At 36.4% G+C, this 23360-nt stretch overlaps 1 long non-coding RNA gene and 1 other non-coding gene across 2 annotated transcripts; both read right to left on the bottom strand.

Moving 5' to 3' along the window:
• Positions 1-5587: 5587 nt before the first annotated feature.
• LOC105054526 (uncharacterized) lies at positions 5588-22829 on the bottom strand. The gene is made up of 4 exons (XR_012138647.1): positions 22323-22829; positions 11510-11623; positions 7749-8030; positions 5588-6138 (listed from the first exon to the last, which is right to left on the bottom strand). It is a non-coding gene; the product is annotated as an uncharacterized protein (transcript).
• On the bottom strand, positions 10319-11318 carry LOC140855693 (uncharacterized). The gene is made up of 2 exons (XR_012138648.1): positions 10933-11318; positions 10319-10820 (listed from the first exon to the last, which is right to left on the bottom strand). It is a non-coding gene; the product is annotated as an uncharacterized lncRNA (long non-coding RNA).
• Positions 22830-23360: the final 531 nt, after the last annotated feature.

Below are 23360 nucleotides of genomic sequence, written 5' to 3'. Positions count from 1 at the left end.
TTTTGAAAAGAAAAATTTTTAATAGGATTTCCTACAGTTTTCTCAGAAAAAATTAAAACCAAACAAAAAAACCAAAATAATGACAGAATCCCTTATGATAATTTAACCTATGGAGATTTAGTTAATATAATAATTGAAGAAGGCCTGTTACTATGTAATGAACTTAAATTAAAGCAACAACTAAAGAAAGAACAAATCTCAAGTAAAAAAGGATTAGGAAGTTTTTGTGAGCAATTTGGCTTGCAGCCAATCAACAAAACAAGAAGATACCTTAAGAAAAATAAAACATGTAAAGTTTGTCAAAAAAGAAAAACTTCAAAACAGATTGGTTTGGATCCGAGATACAAAAATCAAATAATAAACAAAAATTCTTTAAAATCCAAAAAGCTAAACCTAAGATCTTTATTAAAAAAGAAAAACCATCTATCAAGAAGGACAAAACATCAATCTGCTTCAAGTTTGGCAGCGTTGGTCATTACAGCAATAAGTGCAGAATAAAGAAAAAATTTTTAGGATAAGAACTAATTTTTTCTTTTATTCACCGGCCCTTCGACAAAACACTTGAATCAATAAATCAAATAGAATGAAAGCAAAAGCAAATTGAGTATTTAAAAGAAGAAGTTAATTTTAAAAGAATAGAAGAATAATTAAAATCTCTAAAAATAGGAAAAAAAATCCAAAAGATAAAAAGTAGGCTTATAAGAAACAATTGCTCTGATATACCTAATGCATTTTGAGATCGGAAGAAACATATACTAAGTCTATTATATGAAAAGATATTTTATGAAAAGAAAATTCCTACTAAAACTAGACCAATTCAAATGAACAGCCAGATGTTAGAACACTATAAAAAAAAAATAGAATCTTTATTGTTTAGAAAATTGAGAAGTCATAGTAGATCACCCTGGAGCTATGCAGCTTTTTACATCTAAAAGCATGCTGTGCTTGAAAGGAGAGTTCCCAGACTTGTTATTAATTATAAGCCTTTAAATGATGCACTTCAATAGATCAGGTATCTAATTCTGATTAAAAAAGACTTATTAACTAGAATAATAGAAGCAAAATTTTTTTCTAAGTTTGACCTAAAATCAGATTTTTGACAGAAACAAATTGATAAAAAGGATAGCTACATAACAGCATTCACTATTCTTTTTGGCCAATTTGAATGGAATGTTATGCCATTTGGATTAAAGAATGCACCGTTAGAAGTTTAGAAAATAATGAATGATATTTTTACACCTCATACAAAATTCATTATAACATATATAGATGACATTTTAGTTTTTTCAAATTCTATTAAACAGCATTTCAGACATCTACAAATTTTTGAGAATGAAGTAACAAAAAATGGTTTAATAAATTCGGAGTCGAAAATGAAACTTTTTAGAAACTAAAATAAGATTTTTAGGATATGAAATTAGTTTAAGAACAACTTAAGCAATTCAAAAATCAATTGAGTTCGTGGATAAATTTTCTGATCAGATATTAAATAAAAACCATCTTCAAAGATTCTTGGAAAGTCTTAACTATGTAGCAGACTATTACAAAGATTTAAAAATAATAACAAAACCACTATATGATAGGTTAAAGAAAAACCCGCCCCTATGGATGAATAAACAAACCAATGCTATAAAAATAATTAAAGAACAAATAAAAATCCTATCATGTTTACATTTAGCAAGCCCAAAACTATTTAAGATAGTAGAAATAGATGCATCAAAAATTGGATTTGGTGGTATTCTTAAACCAAAAAGAGAAAATATCAAGGAATTAGTTTAATATTATTCAGGAATATAAAATTCAACCCAACAAAACTATTCAACTATCAAAAAAAAAATCTTTCTATCATTTTATGTATTCTAAAATTTCAAAGTGATTTATTAAACCAAAAATTTTTGCACAAGTAGATTGCCAGTCTGCTAAATATGTTTTACAAAAAAATATTAAAAATCTAGCTTCAAAATAAATTTTTGCTCGATGGTAAGTGGTTTTATCAGTTTTTGATTTTGATATCGAATTTAAAAAAAAAAAATACAACTCTTTGCCTAACTTTTTATCCTAGAAATTTCTATAACCGACACCACCTAAAAGACCCAGTACACCTAATCTTATACCAAAGCAAACTAAATCAAATTATGCTTAAACCTCTATCTCTAATCCTAAAATCTTCACTGCACCAAAACCACACTCACCCTCTAAACATAAAACTTGATACGAAATTATGACTCAAGAGGACTAGGAGGAAGAACAGTCCTCTTCCATAACTTTTACAAATGAGCAATTACCGAAATTAGCAAAAGCCAATCCGGTCCTCATGAAAAATGATGTTTTTAAAAAACAATTGCAGAATCTTTTCAAATGCTGCAATTGATGTCTTTAAATTCAAACTTAGGCATTGGGATTTTTGACCCAACATCACTCAAAAAATTACCTTTTAAAAAATCAACAACCCAGTATTTTGATAAAAAAACTCCTTAGCAAATAATAACTATAGAAGATGAATATATCGCAAGTACACCAAGACTTGTAGCTGAAAAAATATTTTCACCCACTTGGCATTATCAACCAAAAGATATTCAAAAAATCCAAAAATTTTATGATTTCATCCTAGTAGATATGGATTCTGTTGCAATCAAACACCATAAAGATAAACATAATCCAAATATAATTACTCATTCAACTGTATAAATTCTGAGGATCTTTACTCCAACTTCTTGAGGAGACCATCAATCAAACTACAAAATTTTTTTTAAAGAATTTTCTCTCCAATATTTTAATTATTGGATTATCAAACTGTCTGATACACCGCCTTCCTATATCAGAACCCATACTTCAAACACTCATAGTTGTTTGATTTTAAAATTGGTGTACCCTTTCAATTTTTCTACTGGTTCTCTAACTGGTGAAAATTTTATGGTCCAATTCTTAAAATTCTTCCGCCAGTTACTCTAGAAAGTTTTTAACTCTTCAAAGAAAAAGCCATCTTACCAACATGAAATCAAAAGTTTTCAATACTCCTAGAATTCTTTTCTCAATTTGCTTTCTTTGTATTCTTGAAAAATCCATCCTTAACTTTCATTTTTGAAAGAAAATTTAAAGTTAAATGATGATAAGAATTTAACCCTGAACAAGCCACTAAGCCAAAAGTCCTAGAACGGCTTGCTCGCTATTCCCTTCAAGCAACACCAACTATTAATTCACAGACTGCCAAATTTCTTCAGCAAAAATCGAGAACCAGTGCAAGACTTACAGAAGTTAAATCAAAAATAGAATATAAAAAATTACTGTTAGAATCTCTTGCCAAACTGAAAGAAGAAGAGAAGAAGCTCAAGACCAAGCCAGCTTATCCTCAGATCTTTTCATCCAATTAAAAGAAAAGTGGTTCCAAGAGTTGTGACAATATCAAAATTCAGATTAATCCATAATTTGGATAGCACTTTCGTCGACAGATCCAATTTCAAAAAGAACAAACACCTTTATTCTATTCAAGCTACACTCAATGTATGTGAATAAGTATCTTTACTTTATCAAGACAATTCAAGCTATAGTCAATGCAGATAATTCAAACTACAGTCAATATAGATAATTCAAGCTATAGTCAATGCATGTGAACAAGCATCTTTACTTACCAAGACAATTCAAGTTACAATCAATGTAGTTAAACTCAGTTTCTAAGGTGCCGAAAGCAGCCTCTATGGTCAAGCACATTATTCAAGATACTGAAAGTATCATCACTCTGTCCAAGACAATCATATGATCACCCTGTTCTACACTGATTCATCCGATTCTTAAATCCGAGGCAATCTCCATAAAGAGGGAAGAGGGGAAGAGATGAAGGATAATTCCTATTCTCTTGAAGGCAAATGTACGTATACATATATACATACATACATACATATATATACATACATAAAGATAATTCTCTTTATATATATGTATGTATGTATGTATGTGTGTGTGTGTGTATGTATGTATATGTATATGTGTGTGTGTGCGCATGTATATGTATGTATGTATGTATATATATGTATATGTACACACACATACATACATACATACATACATACATACATACATATATATATATATATATATATCTGTGTGCGCGCGCGCGCGAGGGTCTACATGCAAATAGTATATTGATAAGGGTATACATATAATTTCAAATATTTATAAGGCTATATATTTAAAAATAATCCTTTTGTTTATGTAATGGGTGTGTGGTATATGGATGTACATTTGGTTCTTCTTTGTCCTGTTGGTAGGTAGTAGTTATATTGTGCTAGGAGTCAAAACTTACTGTAAATAACTTGCGTCGAAGTCCATATAAGAGAGGGTACTCACGTAATGAAAGAACAGAGTTACTGATATTTTTTAGGTGGTCTATCTTAGAGAACAAAGGCAAGAAGATGTCATCCTAGCGGAGAGAGTAGCTTGGGCATCTTCTGGTGATCATTCCTCTTGTAGTCTTCTTCTAAAGCCTGTATTTGGTGATAGTGAATTATGGTGTATGGAGCTTCATCTGCCCTCTTATTATTGTTGTTGCTTTAGCTTGATTTGAATGAAATTTTTGCTTGGAGTCGTTTGCTTATTGTTGTGAAGATCTATTTCTTCTAACTCTTTTGGTGATGATCCGCCTTCAGCATGCAGGTGATATTGGGTTATTATACCTGTTGGTGAAGGGGTTGTGTGGGTTGAGTAACCAATCATGGTTCGTTCATCAAAATCCACTAAAGGGGATTGGAATCTACCAAAGTTCATCGGAGCACACCAGAAACTGAATCTGGCATCAAAACAATAACTGCCCAGAAGCTTTGCGAGATATTTTATATTCTATTTTTTTGAACTATACTCAGACTAAAATAATATGACCGCTTGCTCATACTAAAAAAGAAAATCATTCAGATAATGAGATGGGAAGCGATAAGCGGATCAGAGTGCGCTGGAGGATGTCAAATAAATCAGGTGGGAGGCCAAGACGGGTTCGGGTAGCAAGAAGGACGGACTGGTGAGGACCAAAATTGACCCCGAAACTGAGGGGAAATAAAAAAAAACAATCCAAGCATCAAGGTCAAGGAGAGCAAAGTCGTCAAAAGGTTATGCCAAGAGGAATGAGAAAGGTTGGGGGAGGAGGAAAATACGTGAGGGTTTAGAAAATATTCCGATAGCTTCTCGTTCACCTTAAAATCCTCAATATTAAGTTTCCAGGTTCTGTGGTCTGTCCAACACCATAAAATTTTTGGATGTCCACGTTGTCAAGTCCACGAATAGAAGACCTGCAAGACACAGTGGACACGGACGGAGCAGATCGTAATAGTTCAATGCAACCAAAGAGCAACTTTATGAAACTATGTCGCAGTTTGAAAAATTATAGATGGAAGAAGTACAACGAAGTTAGAGAGGTTACATGATGAAACCTCGAAGCTTTTCAATGATACGGAGAATACTTGGGCTTGCGCTGCTGAAAGAATAACTTATTTACAAGAATCCCAACTGCATGATATGGACTAATTTGACCTTAAATATCTCGAAGAAAGATCCCATGCATCAAGGAGAAGCTATTATAACGAACCATGAACTGAAAATATGGCGGACAAGAGAATGGAATAAACATAGAAAGCGAAATCCACTGGTGCTAGTTGCATTTTTTTCTGAATTCATCTACTCATTCTGAACTCACAACACAGACCGAAGAATCTCTACTCTCTTGGGCATATGGGACCTAGACCTTTTCACAGGATCAAAGATGCACTACCAACACCAGAAAACAGGCAAGAGGATTTATGAGAAGGAACTCCGAAAAGGAGGTGACCAGGCATTGCAATATATATGGTTGCTCAAACATGACATATGATACACCACCAAGCTGACAAACTGAGATGACAACATATTGTTTCACGAGGAGTGGGTAATGCGAGAATCCCTGAAGGCCGAGGACACACTTCCAGATGCTGCTGGTGATGGTGAGGATGCCATAAAATTGGTGCCAGGTAATGAGACAGTCGGCAGACCCATAGAATGGCCCTGGTGACCAGCAGGAGCAAAGCGGGAAGGACTGGCAATGGCAGTGCCCATCAATGCATTGGATGACGTCTGCCCATGACCAACAGCTGCCAAACTCGACCTAGGGGTATGGACCTACAAAATTTATGTTTAGAGAACAGCAGAGTAAATTATTAGTCAGAATCACACTGTGAATAATTCTAACAGGCGGTGCGAGGCTCTTCCTGCCCAACAGTTAGAATCCACTATTGTTATCAAAGTCATATGGGAAACATAGACCATTCTATCCATACAAGGATAACTTTAATTAAACTTGAAAGAAGTAGAGGGTGCCAACTGGCTCCACTCGGAAAGTCACTGGTCACTGATGCCAATGACCAGGTTCACATCCCACTCTCAGCCGATTTTGACCAGGCTTTCTGCCACACTAGTTATCAACAAAACAAAAAGAAAAAAAAAAAAACAAACAAATGTCTCAAGGTACTGCAAGAATGGAAAATAAATAGTTTACACCATTTGGTAAATTGGGGCGTGCCTTGATTGTCACACCGCTTTGCTTAGCAACCAAAAGTTCTAGTTTCAAGTCATGCATGGTGCATCGCCAAGAATCCCAACCTGGGTGGTCATAGTGCGGATTAGTCACCCTCCTTTTCTCTTAAAAAATAGTTTGCTCCATTTGATGATTTCTTCATTAACTTTCTAGAACTAAGAATAGATAGAATAGCTTCCTCTCGCTCAATCTTGTCATCTTCTTCTAGGGATGAATATTCACCTGAAAGATGGTAAGCTACCAACAAGTGATGCCCTCTGTTGATAAAATTAAGGGGAAAACCGGTCTCAGTGCATCGCAAATAACCTCACTCAGCAGAATAGTTCTCGACAAATCCGAATGTTCATCTCTCTACAAGGTGGTCAACAAACATAAATAAACTCCCTCAGAAAAATGCACAATATATCAATATATATATACACACACACACACACATACTTTGTAGAGCATAAGGTTGCAATCTGATCCTCCTAAAGATAGATCTTGTTACTTTGTCATCCACACCCTCCAGCCCCAGTCCTACTCCCATTTTCTCTTCTTTTTCTAACTTCCTGCTGGACTCTCACAGATTTACGTTGGCATATCTTCACCATCTAATATTTTAGCCTTTGTATATCTTTTCCTTTTAATTGTTCAACCTGTTTTGAACCCATATAGTTCATCACTTCATCCTGCAACCTCCTCAAATATTTCTCGATTGGTTCATTATTTCCCAAGTAGTCCACCCTAAACCATTCAGTATGATACCCTTCTTGGTATTTCCAAGCTTAACTACTTTTGAAATGTGATTAATGAGTATACTTACAGCTACTGTAATATTTTCATTCACTCACATAACTCAATAATGGTCAATAAGGACATTACATGTAAATAGTTATCAGATTGAATCATGATACTAGCTACAAAGAAGCGAGTAATAGCACAGTAGCAGGCAAGTTCACAATTTGGCAGGCAACCGCTTACCTTTCAAATGGAGAAAACTAATAGAAACAACTTATAAATGAAACTACCAAGCAAATCAGCAAGTATTTTGCCAGTCTCATGTGATGGAAATAGGACAAATGTTCCTATCACTGCCATCGGTTTGCAAATGTATCATTTGAAAAAAAAAAAAAATTAAGCACATTCAGCATAGGAAGCCAAAATCAAAATTAAAAGCTGCAAGTCTGCAACTCATTCTCATGGAAGAACTTACTGTGCTATATTGTAGAGAGCCAAATGGAGTTCTGGAAAAAGATACTGCAGATGGAGATGTACTATGCAAGTGATTCAACTGACGTGCTTGAGTATTGTGGTTAGCAGCAAGATCTGATTCCCCACCCAAATCACCACTGAAATTTACATCCACACTAATCTTCGGAACCTGTCTGGTAACAGAACCCATGTCAACTGAAGTTTCTGCTTGTAGAGGAATAGAAGCACGCATAACAGATGGCTGCACATTACGTCTTTTTATTTCTTCTTCAGCATTTAAAATCTGTTGGCCAGTCCAAAAGAATAGTTACCAAACAGTGAGTGATTTAAATTCACTGAACATTAAGAAACATGGAGAACTAAGCTCTCATCATAAATAAGTAGGAAAAACTCAGAATCCATGTAACACTTGACAACACTCCGGCAATGAATTCACATGAGTTATAATCCAGTCAATTAATTGTAAATAACAGTGGACAGACAATCAAAAAGGTGATCACAGCAACAGATGAGACAGGCAAAAAGCCATCATATCAGCATATTCAAGATAACAAAAGGAGATTTTGTTTATCTTCTTTCAAATATTTTTAAAGATGTTTTATGGAGGTATCTTTTTCTTTTAAATCTTCCCCGTATCCCCGTATAAGAGGCAAATATAATTTTGGAAGAAAAATAATCATACACATACATAGTACAAGAACAAACAGGTTTGCAAATATACTACATGACCAGCAATTGATCTTCTATGAGAAAAAATATCCCATGCCTTTCTCACAATGAAGTAATGATTTTTTAGTTCCACCTTTGCTTAGGATTGGAAATGGGCTCAAGCTGGCCTGACTTTGGGTCGGGCTGCGGGCTAGGCCCTAACAATATCAGGCCAGGTTTGGGCTTGGATATAGAGACCATTTTCCTTTCAGGCCAGGCTTAGGTATACCATTGGCCCAAGCTCGAATTTAGGCCCAACATGGAGCCCAAATTTAGGCTCGAATCTAGTTAGGCTCAGTCAAATTAGGCATTTAGGTTCAACTAAAATTAAGAATAGGCAAAATGGCTTTCTGGGTAGCATGGGCTCTTCTCTTGAAGAGACCCAACGGAATCCCAATTCCCAATCCATCGGGGCCTAGGGTTTGATTTTTCTCTCCACCAATGGGATCAGGGACAGCATTGGAGTGCTTGTTGGTATGAAGTGGAGGTAGAGGGAGACGAGGCAGTTGCAGAGGTTCCAAATGGAGGGAGTCGGAGAGTGAGTTGTCGGCAAGGTCAACCACGGTAAGGGAGCAACAGTTACCAAGCTTCAGAGGAAGGGTACCAGAGAGGGAGTTGATGTCGAGATAGAGGGACTGCAAAGCTTCGAAGGAATGGATCCAATGAGGGTGGCAGCAAGGAGGCGGATGGAGACGAGTTGGAGGGAGGGGTCGGTGGTGAGAGAGCGGTTGGAGCGAATTGTGGAGTCATGGTAGGAGAGAGGAGCACCAGCAATGGAGGAGGAGGTCCAGTGTAGGCAATGCCAAAGGTAAAGCAAGGTGGAGGCGTTCTAGGAGGAGAGTTGAAGGTTCTCCGGCGACGACAAGGGTCCTGGACTCTTGGTAAGATCGAAATCGCACTTTTTTTTGGATTGCTGGTAAGATTACACTTTTTTCCTAGGCTAGCCCAATAGGGTTTGGGCTAAGCTTGAGCTTGGGTTTCCTGAAAAATTTTCAGGCCTAAGCCCAGCTCAAAGCCCAAAAAAATTTCAGGTTGGGCTCGAGTAGGGGTGTGGCCCGACCCAGCCCGTCCCATTTCACCTTTGTTGGTCACTAGAACAACTTTAAGCTAAAGTACCTTTCTACCAAAAAACATTCAGAACTTTAAGTATGAAACATTTATTATCAAGATTTATTTATTTATTTGCATTCAAAGAAGAAAATCAATTCATGAACCAACATCAAGTTATATCCCTGTCCTAAGGTGTAGAGCTCAACCTTTTAAACATAAGAATAGTCCTCAACCTTTTAAAGACAGCAATATGTTCAAATAATGGACCCATCCAAAACTATTCTTTAAGATCATGCTAACAAATAATGGCCTTTGGTTTGCCTACTGACTGAATTTCGTTGGAATAAAAATAATGAATGTTATAACAACTATTATTAGCCACGACAATAAAAAATAATAGGAAAATCATCAAAGGTTTAACTTTACCAAAACATTCTCAAACTTCCAGTTTGAAGATGATATGCATAGCTTCAACTGTTTTATCCAGAATAAATGCAATTCAAAGAAAAGGAAAATCTTGGTGAACATAATGTGTGCATAAAGTCAACTGTTTTCCCCCAAACATATGCATTAATCAAATCAAACGAATATGAAAGAGGAATCCAAATTATGCAATTGTCTGCATAATCAAAATGTCAGATCAAGGAAAATCTCGGTAATTTGGAGAAGATTTTGGCATGAATAAGCTAGGCAAACCTTTAAGAGCAATAAATGGGTGAAGATGTAGCTTATGTTTGTTATTGAGTGACACTTTCCCTTCTCATGGATTTATTTTCCTGGTTTTATTATGAAGATGTAGCTTACTGTGATAGGTTTTCTTTAAAAACATTTTAAAAAAAAGGAAGAAAAAAAATAACCGAGGCTTAGAGTCTGTGCGTGAGAGGTAATGGACAGGATTTTGCATCTATTTCCTAAATGACTCAGGAGACCATAATATGTAGAAAACAAAACGAGAGAGAGAGAGAGAGAGAGAGAGAGAGAGAGAGAGAGAGTGCAGAGGATTCGGTCCAACCACACATGGCTGGCCTCAAACCATTTTGCATCATATAAAGAGAAGATGCACACAAACACGATATGGCTGAAAGTAGTGGAGCTCCTTTGAAATATATGAGGGCTTTATTGACATGACAATCACATATCATAACAAGATGCAGCAACAATATTTCTTGATTTAAATTTTTAAGTCAGCTTATTTTGTACACCACTGATTATACCTTCCATACCATGAGTAATTTCTTATGCTGATGCGAGCTGTTTTCTGCTACTAGATATCACCAAGTTGTCAAAAGCATTATCTACACAGACATGTCTTCGACTGAAATGCATGTCATACATAGTAAGCATTTTGTTGGCTACAAATTGTTCATGATCTCAAGACAAGCCAAGAGAAATTTCTTTACTTTGTAGGGCATAAAGAGACATCCTACCATATAAACCAATTCATTAGATAGGTCTGCATTCATTGAAATTTCATGAATTTTGAGCATTACCAAGAGCAAATGGATCTGAGGACATATAAATAATTACAATATCAAAAAACCCATTCTATAATAAACCTGATGTTGCATTAAAAAATAACAGGATAGCCGTATCATGTATAAATTGTTGATACTATGAAATCTACACTGACATCTGTTTTTAGAAACCAAATTAACGTGACTCTGATATTCAGTCAGAAATTCATGCATGTAACTTAGCATATATATGCAATTAGACAACTACATATATAAAAAAATGTGAAGCTGAAATTTTTCTTGGCTTATATCATGATAACAAAAACTGATTGTAACTATAAATAACTTTTAAGAAGTAAAAGGACCTTTATCAGGGCTTCTATCGCCTTCCCTAATCACTTCCGGTAGATCATTTCAATCCAGCTGTCAGACCAAGAAAGCAGACTAGTTGCCCATGCTTGTATTTTAAGAACACATTCATACTTGATATATATTAAAAAAAAGCTACCAGGTGTTACTGGGTGCTGTAAACATTGGAAAATGGAGTTACCTGCTTCAGCATTTGCACAAGATGGTGTTTCTTCTCATTCAAGACTTGCAACTTCTTCTCCAACTCTCTTTTCCTTTCCCTTTTGTCACTAGCAGTATTCAAATTGTTGCTTACCTAGCAAATCAAAATGATCAAGACAGCCAAACTAATTTAGTAGGGGAGTAAAAGCTAAAGGATTTTAAGCATATACTCAAAATTGTAAAAATAATGCCATATACAGACAAAAAAGCCAACACATACATGATGAACACTTAAATTAAGTCACTAGAGGCACATAATTCTATTTAATTATACTTTATTTATTAAGAATTTGATGTCCTCTAGTCTATTTTGTAGGTAATTGAGAGTTTGAGTTCATACGATTCAAATTGGACTCAAATCGGATTAGATTTAAGTGAACCAGACAACCAGCTTCCATTCAAGTGTGAACACGACTTAAATCTCAAATGCTTAGATTAAAAGATCACTTTTTATGAAGATCCAAGTGTAAATGCAACTTATTGATCAACGGAGGAGAAGCAATATGAAGATCCAAGGATCCTTATTCATGCTCCCACCTCTCTTTTCATGAAACCCTAGCCTCCTCTCTATAAATACACCCCAGCCCTCCTTTCTTAATCCATCAGCCCCCTTATGGGATTCTTCATCTTCTCCCCTCTCTCTTCCTCCTCTCCTCCATCAAAGCTCTTCCCTTTCTCTCTTTCCATCAAGCCAATGCCTAAGTTTCTCTCCAAGCTGCTGCCCCCATCTCTCTTTCTTTCTTCTTCATAAGTCTAGGGAAGGTACTAACCCTAGCACGATACCATATTCTTCTATAAATCCATTCTCCATATCCCAAAAAGTCTAAGGAAGGTCCTAACCCTAGCATGTCTTCCATCAAATATAGGAGAGATCCTAATTCTAGTACCGCTATCCTTTCCATATTTCCATAACCTCTTCCATCTACCTTTCTTTTTTGAAGTTTCTAGACCAAACCTTCCAGCCATCCTGCCGCTGTCTGCATGGAGGAAGATGAAGGATTCAAAGAGACGCATCCACCATCAAGCGCAGCAAAAAATTCAACTTGGTTTAGTTGTCTTGTATCGAATTTTTATTTCTTTTTCATTATGTATGCTTCTTTATTTGATCAATAAAAAATATTTTTATTGCAATCTCCATATTTCATTCTTAATTTTTTGCAATTTATTATTTTTTCGTTTGTATTTTCGAGATAATCGACCTAAGATCCCTATGGATATGATCCCGACTCACCTCGTCTTCATAGTAGTGAATAAGGTTAATTTTAGTGTGCTATGATACGCATCAAATTCTGGCGTCGTTGCCGGAGATCTTAGCGCGATTGTTTTAAAAAAAATCAAAAAAATCAAAAATATATATATATATTTACTACTTTATTTTCCTAGTTGATTATTTTCTTCTATTACACTCTTATTTTTCATACTTTATTTTGCTGATTGGTACTTTATTTTTTATTGTTAATTAATTTACTTTAATTACTTAATTACCTTCTATTTACTCTTTTTAAAATTTTTGTCTTATATTGCTTTTCATATATGTAGATTTACTGCTTTCTAGCTAGATTACTTTATTTACATGCATAGAAAATTTTTTTACTTTCTATAGCTTAGTGATTTACTACATTCTATAGCTTAGAATAATTTATTGCTTTATATAATTAGTGATTTTCTATTTTTTATGTAGATTAAATTCCTTGCCTTTTATTTAGATCACGTAGTTATCTTTTTTTTTTAACTATGAGATTATCTTATTTGCATAGTTAAGTAGTTATCTTATTTATTACTGCTCACTATTTCTAGTGATTTACTGTTTTCCATAGCTTAGAATAATTTATTGCCCTTAAAGTAGATTTGATTTGTTATTTTATTTGTAGATTACCTACTTATCTTTTAATCTTAGCATTATTTACTTTCCATTAAGTTAGATTCACTAGATCTTCTCATACCTAATTAATCTAATTTAAAACTTATCTCTTATTTCTTCTTGCTTAAAGATAACATAATATAAAAAGAATACAAAGACACCACATAACACTTAACTAATATAAATAACCTAATTAAATCTTAAAAGCTACTTAACATGTTTGGACATCTTTTCTTTTTGCATTGCATATTTTCATAAAACACTTTAAGGACACTTAACCCAATTAAACAAGATAAGGTGAAGATTTGATCACCCTTCTTTGATCCACAAATCATAATCCTGCATTTGTATTTGCATTAACCTAAACCTCTAACTTAAAATTAATTAGACATTGATCCTTAAGGACTCTCGAGCTCAATAGAATAAGAAACCCTAAGAGTTGGATCGGATTAAGGTTGGACAGTTTAATTGATATCTAGAAAAGTGGTTCAGAGATTACGTTCCGAAGGAAGGTGGTTCATTAATTGATTTCATTTGCTGATTTGACCAACTTAGTTGGTGTCTAAGAAAAGCAATGGGAGACCCCCACCAACCTTACACTTACCTGACCAATTGAGTGGCTAATCTTTTACTTGGAGTGCTCGAAGGTGACCTTGACAGTTAGGAGCTGTCTAGATCTAGGATAACTTTAAGATAGAATTGACTTGATTGCATCACTTGTTTGAAAAATTAAAAAAAATAATTAAAATAATCTTCTCATCTATCATCTCTAGGTTTAGGACTCTTTTAGGATTCTCATTTTTAGAACTTCTCTCTTTTTCTATCTTCTCTTCTTCTTCTCTCCCGCTTAAAAAAAAATAAAAAAAAAGTTCAGAAGGGGATTGTTCTAATCTAGACCCCTTGATTGCATATTAATACTCAGAACAATTCTATAAATTAAATCTGTGCTAGAAATATGGATTTCTTCAGTAGAGAGATAAGCTATCTCATAAATTAAATTGCCTACTAGATATCAGACACTCTCCCTCTGCATCTTTTCTTTCTGCACAACAAGTTGAATGCCCAGCCATGCATCAATTTTCTGCGTTTATGTATGAGCAAGTTTATCAAAATCAAACCGAAACAGCTTACGAATCAGGAAATAATCCATACTTTAATGACTACAATCTAGGTTGCAGGGTTCAACCTAATTTTTCATGAAAACCACAACCAGTGGTTATCCCGGAACTACAAAGATCTATGTTTGTAGAAGCACCTTATTACGATGTGGCCTATTCACCACATCAACCTTCTCTAATACCTATAGCCCATCATTTGAAGAGAAGGTTCAATAAGCATTAGATAGGCTAGAACTCAGCCATCAGACCCTTTACTCCTCTATGCAAGCTTTAGCCGAATTAGAAATTCAAATCGATCAATCAGTAATCGCAATCAATAGGGAGGAGGAAGGAGAGCTGCCTAGTCAGCTTGAGAGTAATCTTGAGAGACAATATTTGGCTAAAAATTTTAATGTCTCTGTAATTTTTTTTGAACAATCGATTATGACTCTCGAAAATGAATTGGTCATAGAACAACCCTGCACAACCAAAACGACCAACATAAATAATTCGACTAAGATAAAAATATCTAGGAAAAAATTCGAATGGTGGGACAAATCAATTCCATTATTATCCTGGTTATCTATCACCCCCTTTCCAAATATCCTAGAATCACCCACTTCTTTTTATGGAAAGGATAGACAAATTGATGAAATAGAATTAATTGAAACTTTTCAAAAACCACAAACGAATAACACAATAAGAGAAGCTGCACCTATAAGTCTCCCTCAGGATTCATTAGATCCCTCTCTGGCTCATTTCAGGATGGACAATTTTGATGTAGACAGATATAGCACAGAAGTAAATGACCTATTGGATATGCGTTACTCTAAAACCACCCTATTATGGATCTTAAAATATGAGCCATCACCTAGCCCCCCAATAGTTCCCTTGTTAGAACCACCATCTGCTTTAGAATTGACGACATTTCTTGACGCACCCATTGACACCCCATTGGTGAGCTCTGACCAAGAAGACCAACTTGTAAGTATTCTAAAAGCACATAAAGAAGCTGTTAGGTGGGATATTGCTAATAAGAGGGATGATGACTTTAAGATTTTCATGATGATTTCTCTAAATTTGGCACTACTTTCGAAGACTGTCTCCAAAATTTTTCTACGATGTTAAAACGATGTATGAAAATAGATTTAATATTAATTTAAAAAAGTGTCATGCTATAGATTGGGAAGAGATGATGCCGAAACATGTCATACCTGAGATAGGGATTGAAGTAGATCAGATTATAATTAAAAAAATTCTTAAACTTCCACCCCTAATCTCGATTCAACAAACATAATACTTTCTTGATCATCAGAAAAATTATAAGAATATTGTTAGTCCCTGAAATTGCATGCTTGCCCAGTACATTCTATTGGTCCAAGCTAATCAATGTAGAACACTCTACCGACGTTTTTCTGCCATGATGACAAGGCTTCCTGATTGGCCATGTCTTTTTGACTCTTTGAGGGACGTACCTAAGTTAGTTATAGGTGGAACTCTCTCATAGCGTTCGACTGAAGACATTAAACTTAATGCTTGTTGGGAGGCAATCCAGCTTATAATTTTTTTTTGTTTGTTTTCATTTTGTAAAATCCCTGAGAAAGATAAGTAGCCAAGTTGGATCTCTATAGTCGAGTGGATAAGTGATGCTAATAGGCAAGTTGGGGGAGAGCCACGTTCACGTCAGCTAGAATCAAGAATACACCACACTCAACAATGAAGGATCTCTCAATAATGAATGCACACATTGAACTCAGGTGGTATCCTTTCCTATTATGTTATAATTCTCTTCTTCCATTGGGGAAATGAAAATTAAGTTGAGAGAGAGAATAACTAATTTAATTAAGTCCTCGAATATGGTCAGAAATAATTAACTTTGTGTACCTGAATTTTGCCTCGATTTGGAGTTAATCAAGCATCCTAATCAATGAGTGATTGACGGTCCAGATAATTTTAAAGATATCGAGGAAGAAATTATTAAGAACACCCAATAAATGGTAGGACTTAGATCAAAATGAATTTTGGAGTAATTCTAGAACCCTCTTCTTGCCTATCTCGATGAAAAATCTGCTTCATAGGGGTATGAGTGTAAATATCAAAGTATGCAAAAAATTCATCTTAATAAAATAGATTTTTAGCTTTTCTCAGTGAGTAACTAAACTCTTCGCCTAAGTAAGCTTGTTGTTTGCGTCAAAAGATGAGAATATGAAGAAACCTCTTATAGAGTCAGTCTTAACTCGTAGCCTTTTTGACTCGAGTCAATAAGTCTGAGGGATGTTTTACATCTAATGCCCTAAAATCAACTGATTTGGGAGTCGTTGGCCTAAAGCTCGCTACAAGAGTCAATTAAAAAGCTTAAGATGTTAGAACATGGCACCGACTGTACATAAAAATATTCTTCCAAAAAATTTAAAAAACAAAAGAAGAGAGAGAATAAGGAGAATAAACTGTAAAAAACACTACACCAAATCCACAGTAAGTTAGAAGACTTAAAGAGTAGAGTGAAAAGTTGATGAAAGAAGATCTCTAAAATTTTTATGGCTAATATTCAATCACTAATTGGATCAAATTGATAATCCAATGAAGTACATCTTTAATGGTCTAGCCCGGTATCAATTACCGTTAGGAATGCTAGAATAATTTTCGATTCAAGGATAATTTGGTGCACAATGCTAATGTATCTATTTTATTCGAGGACGAGTAAAGTTCAAGTTGAGGGATGTGATGATCACTTGAATTAAGTAACCAGAGACACATAATTCTATTTAATTATACTTTATTTATTAAGAATTGGGAGTTTAAATTCATACGATTTAAATTGGACTCAAATCGAATCAGATTTGAGTGAACCAGACAACCAGCTCTCATTCAAGTGTGAACACGACTTAAATCTCAAGGACTCAGATTAAAAGATCACTCTTCATGAAGATCCAAGTGTGAATGCGACTTATTGATCAATGGAGGAAAAGTAATATGAAGATCAAAAATCCTTATTCACGCTCCCACCTCTCTTTTCATGAAATCCTAGCCTCCTCTCTATAAATACACTTCAGCCATCCTTTCTTAATCCATCAGCCCCCTTATGGGGTTCTTCATCTTCTCTCCTCTCTCTTCCTCCTCTCCTCCATCAAAGCTCTTCCCTTTCTCTCTTCCCATCAAGCCAATGCCTAAGTTTCTCTCCAAACTGCTACCCTCATCTCTCTTTGTTTCTTCTTCGTAAGTTTAGAGAAGGTACTAACCCTAGCACCAGACCATATTCTTCCATAAATCCATTCTCCACATCCCAAGAAGTCTAGGGAGGTCCTAATCCTAGCACGCCTTCCATCAAATCTAGGAGAGGTTCTAATCCTAGTACCGCTATCCTTTCCATATTTTCATACTCTCTTCTATCTGGAGTTCTTAGACCAAGCCTTCCAGCCATTCTGTCGCTGTTCGCACAGAGAAAGACGAAGGATTCAAAGAAATACATCCACTATCGGACACAACAAAAAGTTCAACATGATTTAGTTATCTTGTATCAAATTTTATTTCTTTTCCATTACGTATGCTTCTTTATTTGATCAATGAAAAATATTTTTATTACAATCTCCATATTTCATTCTTAGTTTCTTGCAATCTATTATTTTTTCCGTTTGTATTTTTGAAATAATCGGCCTAAGATCCTGTGGATACGATCCCGACTCACCCTATCTACATAGTAGTGAGTAGGGTTAATTTTGGTGTACTACGATACGCATCAATATACATAGTAGTTTTCAACAATTTTGTAACTGAAAGCTATTATTAAATATTATTATTATATTCAATTAGCCTCAGAAAGATTGAACTCAGGAAGAAGAGAGCTGAACAGGTAAATTTTGGCTTTGAACATTATTAAAAAAAGAAAAAGAACTGGCTATGGTAGCTGCATATTTTACCTGTTTACAGATTCCGATAACTACACACTACAAGCTAAAATCTAAGTACAAATAAGCAGCTCAGAAAGTTATTCTGACTACAAAATCATCAAGATAGAACAGAACAATAGTTATTATTGGTGCAGAATTTTATCAATGCCGGAGAAGCTGGAGTCGAAGGGATCGCGGCCACCGTCGGGACCTGCAAGGAAAGTCTAAATCGAAGTTGGGGTGCTCCGGCAAGATCCTCCGACGCTCAAGTCAGTACTCTACCTCAACAGAAATGGAGTACTCGAATGGAATTTTAGCAGAGTTTCGAAATAGAGTTTAGAGCTTAGAAAAGAATGTATCTGGGGGTCTCTTTTATAGACGGGAGAGCGTAACTGATTGACAACGACGTCCGCAACTGCTTGGTAGTGGGCCGTTCAGGGCCACGCGGAGTTTGTTACAGAGAGTAGTGGTGTCAGTGGGTCGTTCGGGGCCACGTGGAGTTTGTTACGAAGAGTGGAGTGGTGTCCGTTGTCGTGACTTGCCAGAGGGTGGTGGGACCACGTGGAGTTTGTTACAGAGAGTGAAGTGATGTCCCTTATCGCGACTTGCCAGAGAATTCGGGCCGGACGGCTGAAGCTCGGTTGGGACGTCTGGTAGAGTGGAATAGCTCTCTGTCTCAGCAATCTGAGAGAAGCTCGGATGTTTTCGAGATTGCTGACGGACTGTTGTTGGGTGCCTTAGGCATTGACGCTGCAGACCGAAGTCATCTGCTGTAGAAGCTCGGGCGGAAACTTTCCGTTGGAGAAATCCGACAGGAGTCCGATCGCTAGAGAAGTCCGTCTGAAATTTGTCTGATGTAGAAGCTCGTCTGAAGAATGTCCGCTGGAGAGGTCCGATTTCACCAGGAATCCAGCAGAAGGTCGATCGATAGTGGAGTTCGAAAGGCGTTGTGAAAGTTCGTCCGCTGGAGGAGTCTTGAGGACACTGTATAAGGTTGACCGCTGGAGGAGTCTGGAATTCAATTCTATTGTAGAAGTTCGGACGGAGTCCGATTCTTGTAGGAGTCTGGAAGGAGGCCGCTTACTGTAGAAGCTCGAACGAAGACCGGTTGCCGTAGAAACTCGGATGGAGACTTCTTATTGTAGAAGCTCGGATGAAGTTCGCTTGCAATAGAAGTTCGAAGTAGAGATCCGACTGGTGGAGCCCATCCATTGTAGAAGTTCGTCTGGAATCCATCCGCTGTAAAAGTTCGGACGGAGTTCGGCTCTTGTAGGAGCTTGGATGAAATTCGGAAGGCGGTCGACCACCGTAGAAACTTGAATGGAGTCTGGTTACTGTAGAAGTCCTGCTGCTGGAGAAGCTCGGTCATTGACGAAGTCCGAAAGAAGTTCGGGGTAAAGTCGATCGTGGCTGGAAGAAGTCTGGAAGAGATTCGGGAAGTAGTCGATCACTGTAGAAAATCCGCTGATAGTGAAATCCAGAGAGCATTTGGAGCAGTCCGATAGATGAATGGAGGAGCTCATTATTGGAGAAGTCCGGATGGCACGATAGGAGTTTGTCCATTGGAAGAATCTGGAGGACACTGTGGAAGGTCGACTGCTGGAGGAGTCCGGATGATATTGTGAAAGCTCGGATGGCCGGGGAGGTTCAGAAAGACGCCGTACAAGGTCGGAAGCCGGAAGAGCCCTGGGAGAGTCGGCCTCTTACGAACTTCGGCTGGGGTTATTTTATACCCAACAGTTATGATATTAATTCACGCACCTTTGAAAAACAAAAGGAGTTAGTTGAAAAGGAGCACAAAACTTGATGAACCAAACTGATTATAAGTAGAATAAGGAATGATGACTAGCACTTCTAAGCCATGCTCGTCAACATTGCCTCAAGGTTTGATAGATCAATTTAAGAAAAAGTGACATGAGTTAAGAATCCATCTAGGTTAACTATTTTTCAACAAATTCTAACTCACATCTGATTCCAATTCTAATTATAAGAATACCATATTTAAATATGGATTAAAGTGGAACTGCTTGCCAGTTGGTATATATGACCTAGCATGCTCTGTACTATGCTGGTGCCTCATTAGAAAGTACAATATCAACTGCTTGTTAGTGCTTGGCATGCTGCTGTGCAGAGTGCGTAAGCATCATCACTGCACAGTATATGCCATACCATGCCAGTGATAGTCCAGCACCCCACTGGTACTTAATATCCATACATCTATATAGAATGTGTTTCAGAACTTTAACATTTAATAGCAATAAGTCAAAATTTACTTCAGATTTAGGGAAAAAAAATAATATCTCAATATTGCTACAGTGCCTATGAATGGCGATCTAGCATTCGACATCAGGAAGCAATGTCTGATAACTAAATTAAGAATTTCAGAATCTTTCAGGAAATTTTAAGCAATTGGAAGTTTTCAAGGTTTAAGCTCAGATTTCCAAGTTTCAATGTCAAACCATATAAATAGTTAGATGAGCTATATCTAGATGAAGTTCTGTTTTCAAACTTTATAGGATTATAATTCATATATCTAATACTTGCCATGATGGTAATCATCATATAAGTTCAGATTCATATGCAGTTTTATGCTTGTGTATTTTCACCCTTATGTATATTCACATAGATATGCCTTAGATAATTAGACTGTTATGATGTTAATCATCCACATAAAGTGATTAATTTTACCAAAAAATGATGAAGCTAAACAGCAACATAAGTATTCTAAGTCGTAGCTTTAAGACTGTAAATATCCCCGATCAATAATGATTGAAACAAGATTTGCCATCTCAGTACTAAACCCCATACCATTGCCATCCTAGTATAGTGCTAGTACGCCCCCGTCACCGCATACTGGTTCAGCATTATATGGGATGGTCTGTATCCACCGATATTGACCAGTACGGCAAACCTTCGATAAAAGATTTCTATTTCTTATGTTACATTAAAGACACAAAATTGCAAGGAAAATCAGGAGATATGTAAGCATTTCATCTTTGAAAGGGTATGAGCTAGCATAGTAGCAAAGCATAAAACCCAATTATGATCAGGAAGCCAACCCATGCTATACTTAGAGGATGTAAAACATTGTCAACTTGTCACAAAGTGCCATCAAAGGAATGTTACACTTGACTCTGGTCTGATCTCATTGACTCATTCTATTTAAAAGCGATTAGAAAAGTTTGAAGATGTTTGTGACCAAAAATGGCAGTCATCCAACCACACAAGCAAGTCCTAACATAGTAGAGCTGAGTAGTATGGAAACAGAAGCATCCAACAACCACCAATTTCTTGTGGTTTAACTTCAAAACCTCACAATATATTCCAACTCATATCCAGAAACAAGGTTAAAATGCTAACAAATTGTCAAGGAGTGCAGTACTAGCATCCTATCTATAATTTAAAGAACATGTATTCCACCATACATTTTAAGCACACTTCTTTCCAATAACCATCCAACATATTCAACATGAAGTTTGCCGTGCTTCAGTCAACATCACACACAGTGCCCTAAATAAATTTTGTTCTGCATGGATCCCTCGGCTAAGAATCTCAGGTAGAGGATAAGTTTGTGCAGTTGTTGTACCAAGACATGCGGCCGCCTAACCTAACTAAAAAATAAGAATCACGGTTTCTTAGCAGGAAATTGTTTTACCGATCTTTCTTTCAAGTTAATGGCATATGGGCTTACCGTGACTACACCACCCTGAGGTCTTGGGGAAAAGTTTTGGCATTCTGGTTCTTTACCTGCAACATTTGCCCTAATAAACTTGTCTATGATCTCCTTTCACCATAAAAGATTTGTTATTTCCATAAAAGAAAGGGATCGGTAGCCAATAAAAACACGAAAGTTTGATCAAGATCACGAACTGACAGCAAAAATGGAACTTGGGAATCAAAAATTTACCTAAAAATAAAGAAAGACCACCCACCCTAAAAGTTCCTCACCTCCAACTTCGCATCAGCCGTCCCATCTTTACCAACCGCGGAACCACGAACTTCCTCGTTCGTGACAGAGGTGCCGACTGAAGGATTTGAGGCGGGAGCATTGGTCCCTTGGGATTCCTGCAGCGGCTTGCCCTCCTCCATATCCTCCCTCTTCTTTTGCTCGGAATTTCGCGTCTGGGAATTGAGATTGGAAGCAATCTCCGCCTTCGGGGAGTCGAGTTTGGCGACACCATTATGGCCTGTGGCTTCTTGCTTTCCCTTCTCCTCCTCCTTCACGTCTAGGGTTCCGGCGGGGTGGCGGCCGCCGCCGCGGAGGAGGATGAGGTGGTGAGGCGAGAGAGGGCTAGCGATCGCTTGTGGATGAGAATCTTGAAGTGGCGGAGGGAGATGGCCGGTGGCGGCATGGGCCACCGCCGGGGTACATCGGGAACCCGGTGGAGGTTCCCGCGGTAGAGAGATATCGCCACCATGGGTTACCGCCTCCGTTCTTTTTTCCCCGGTTCCGATTTTATATTAACCCGAGAGGAGAACAGGGAAAGCGGATATTGTCCTACCCCGAACGCCGACTTAGCGTTGCCGAACGCCGACTCTGCTTGTACGCGGACTTAGCGTTGCTCAATGCTGAACGCCGACCTTGCTTTGTTTGGACGCTGGCTTAGCCCTAAGCCTCCAAGATTGCCCGGTCAATGCTAAGGTAGTGTCCGGTAGCCCAAATGAGATCACAAAGATAATCTAAAATTATTGTGATTTAAATTTTATTATAATTTAATTATTAATAATATAAGATCATTATATTTAATAAATCATAATTTATGATTAAAAATTTTAATATCATAAATAATCCATTTGATATTCTATAAAATTAAAATTATTGATTATATAATATCAAAACTATCCATAATATATTTTATAAAAATATATTTATTAATCATATATAATATATTATAAATAAAATATTATTTATTAATATATTAATAATTAATAGATCTATATATAAAAATATATTTATTAATTTTATAAATTATTAATCTTATAAAA

Source organism: Elaeis guineensis, chromosome 2 (genome assembly GCF_000442705.2).
Source record: "Elaeis guineensis isolate ETL-2024a chromosome 2, EG11, whole genome shotgun sequence".
Lineage (NCBI taxonomy): Eukaryota > Viridiplantae > Streptophyta > Magnoliopsida > Arecales > Arecaceae > Elaeis > Elaeis guineensis.
The sequence above is the reverse complement of the archived record's forward strand: the minus strand, read 5'-3'. Positions and strand labels throughout refer to the sequence as shown.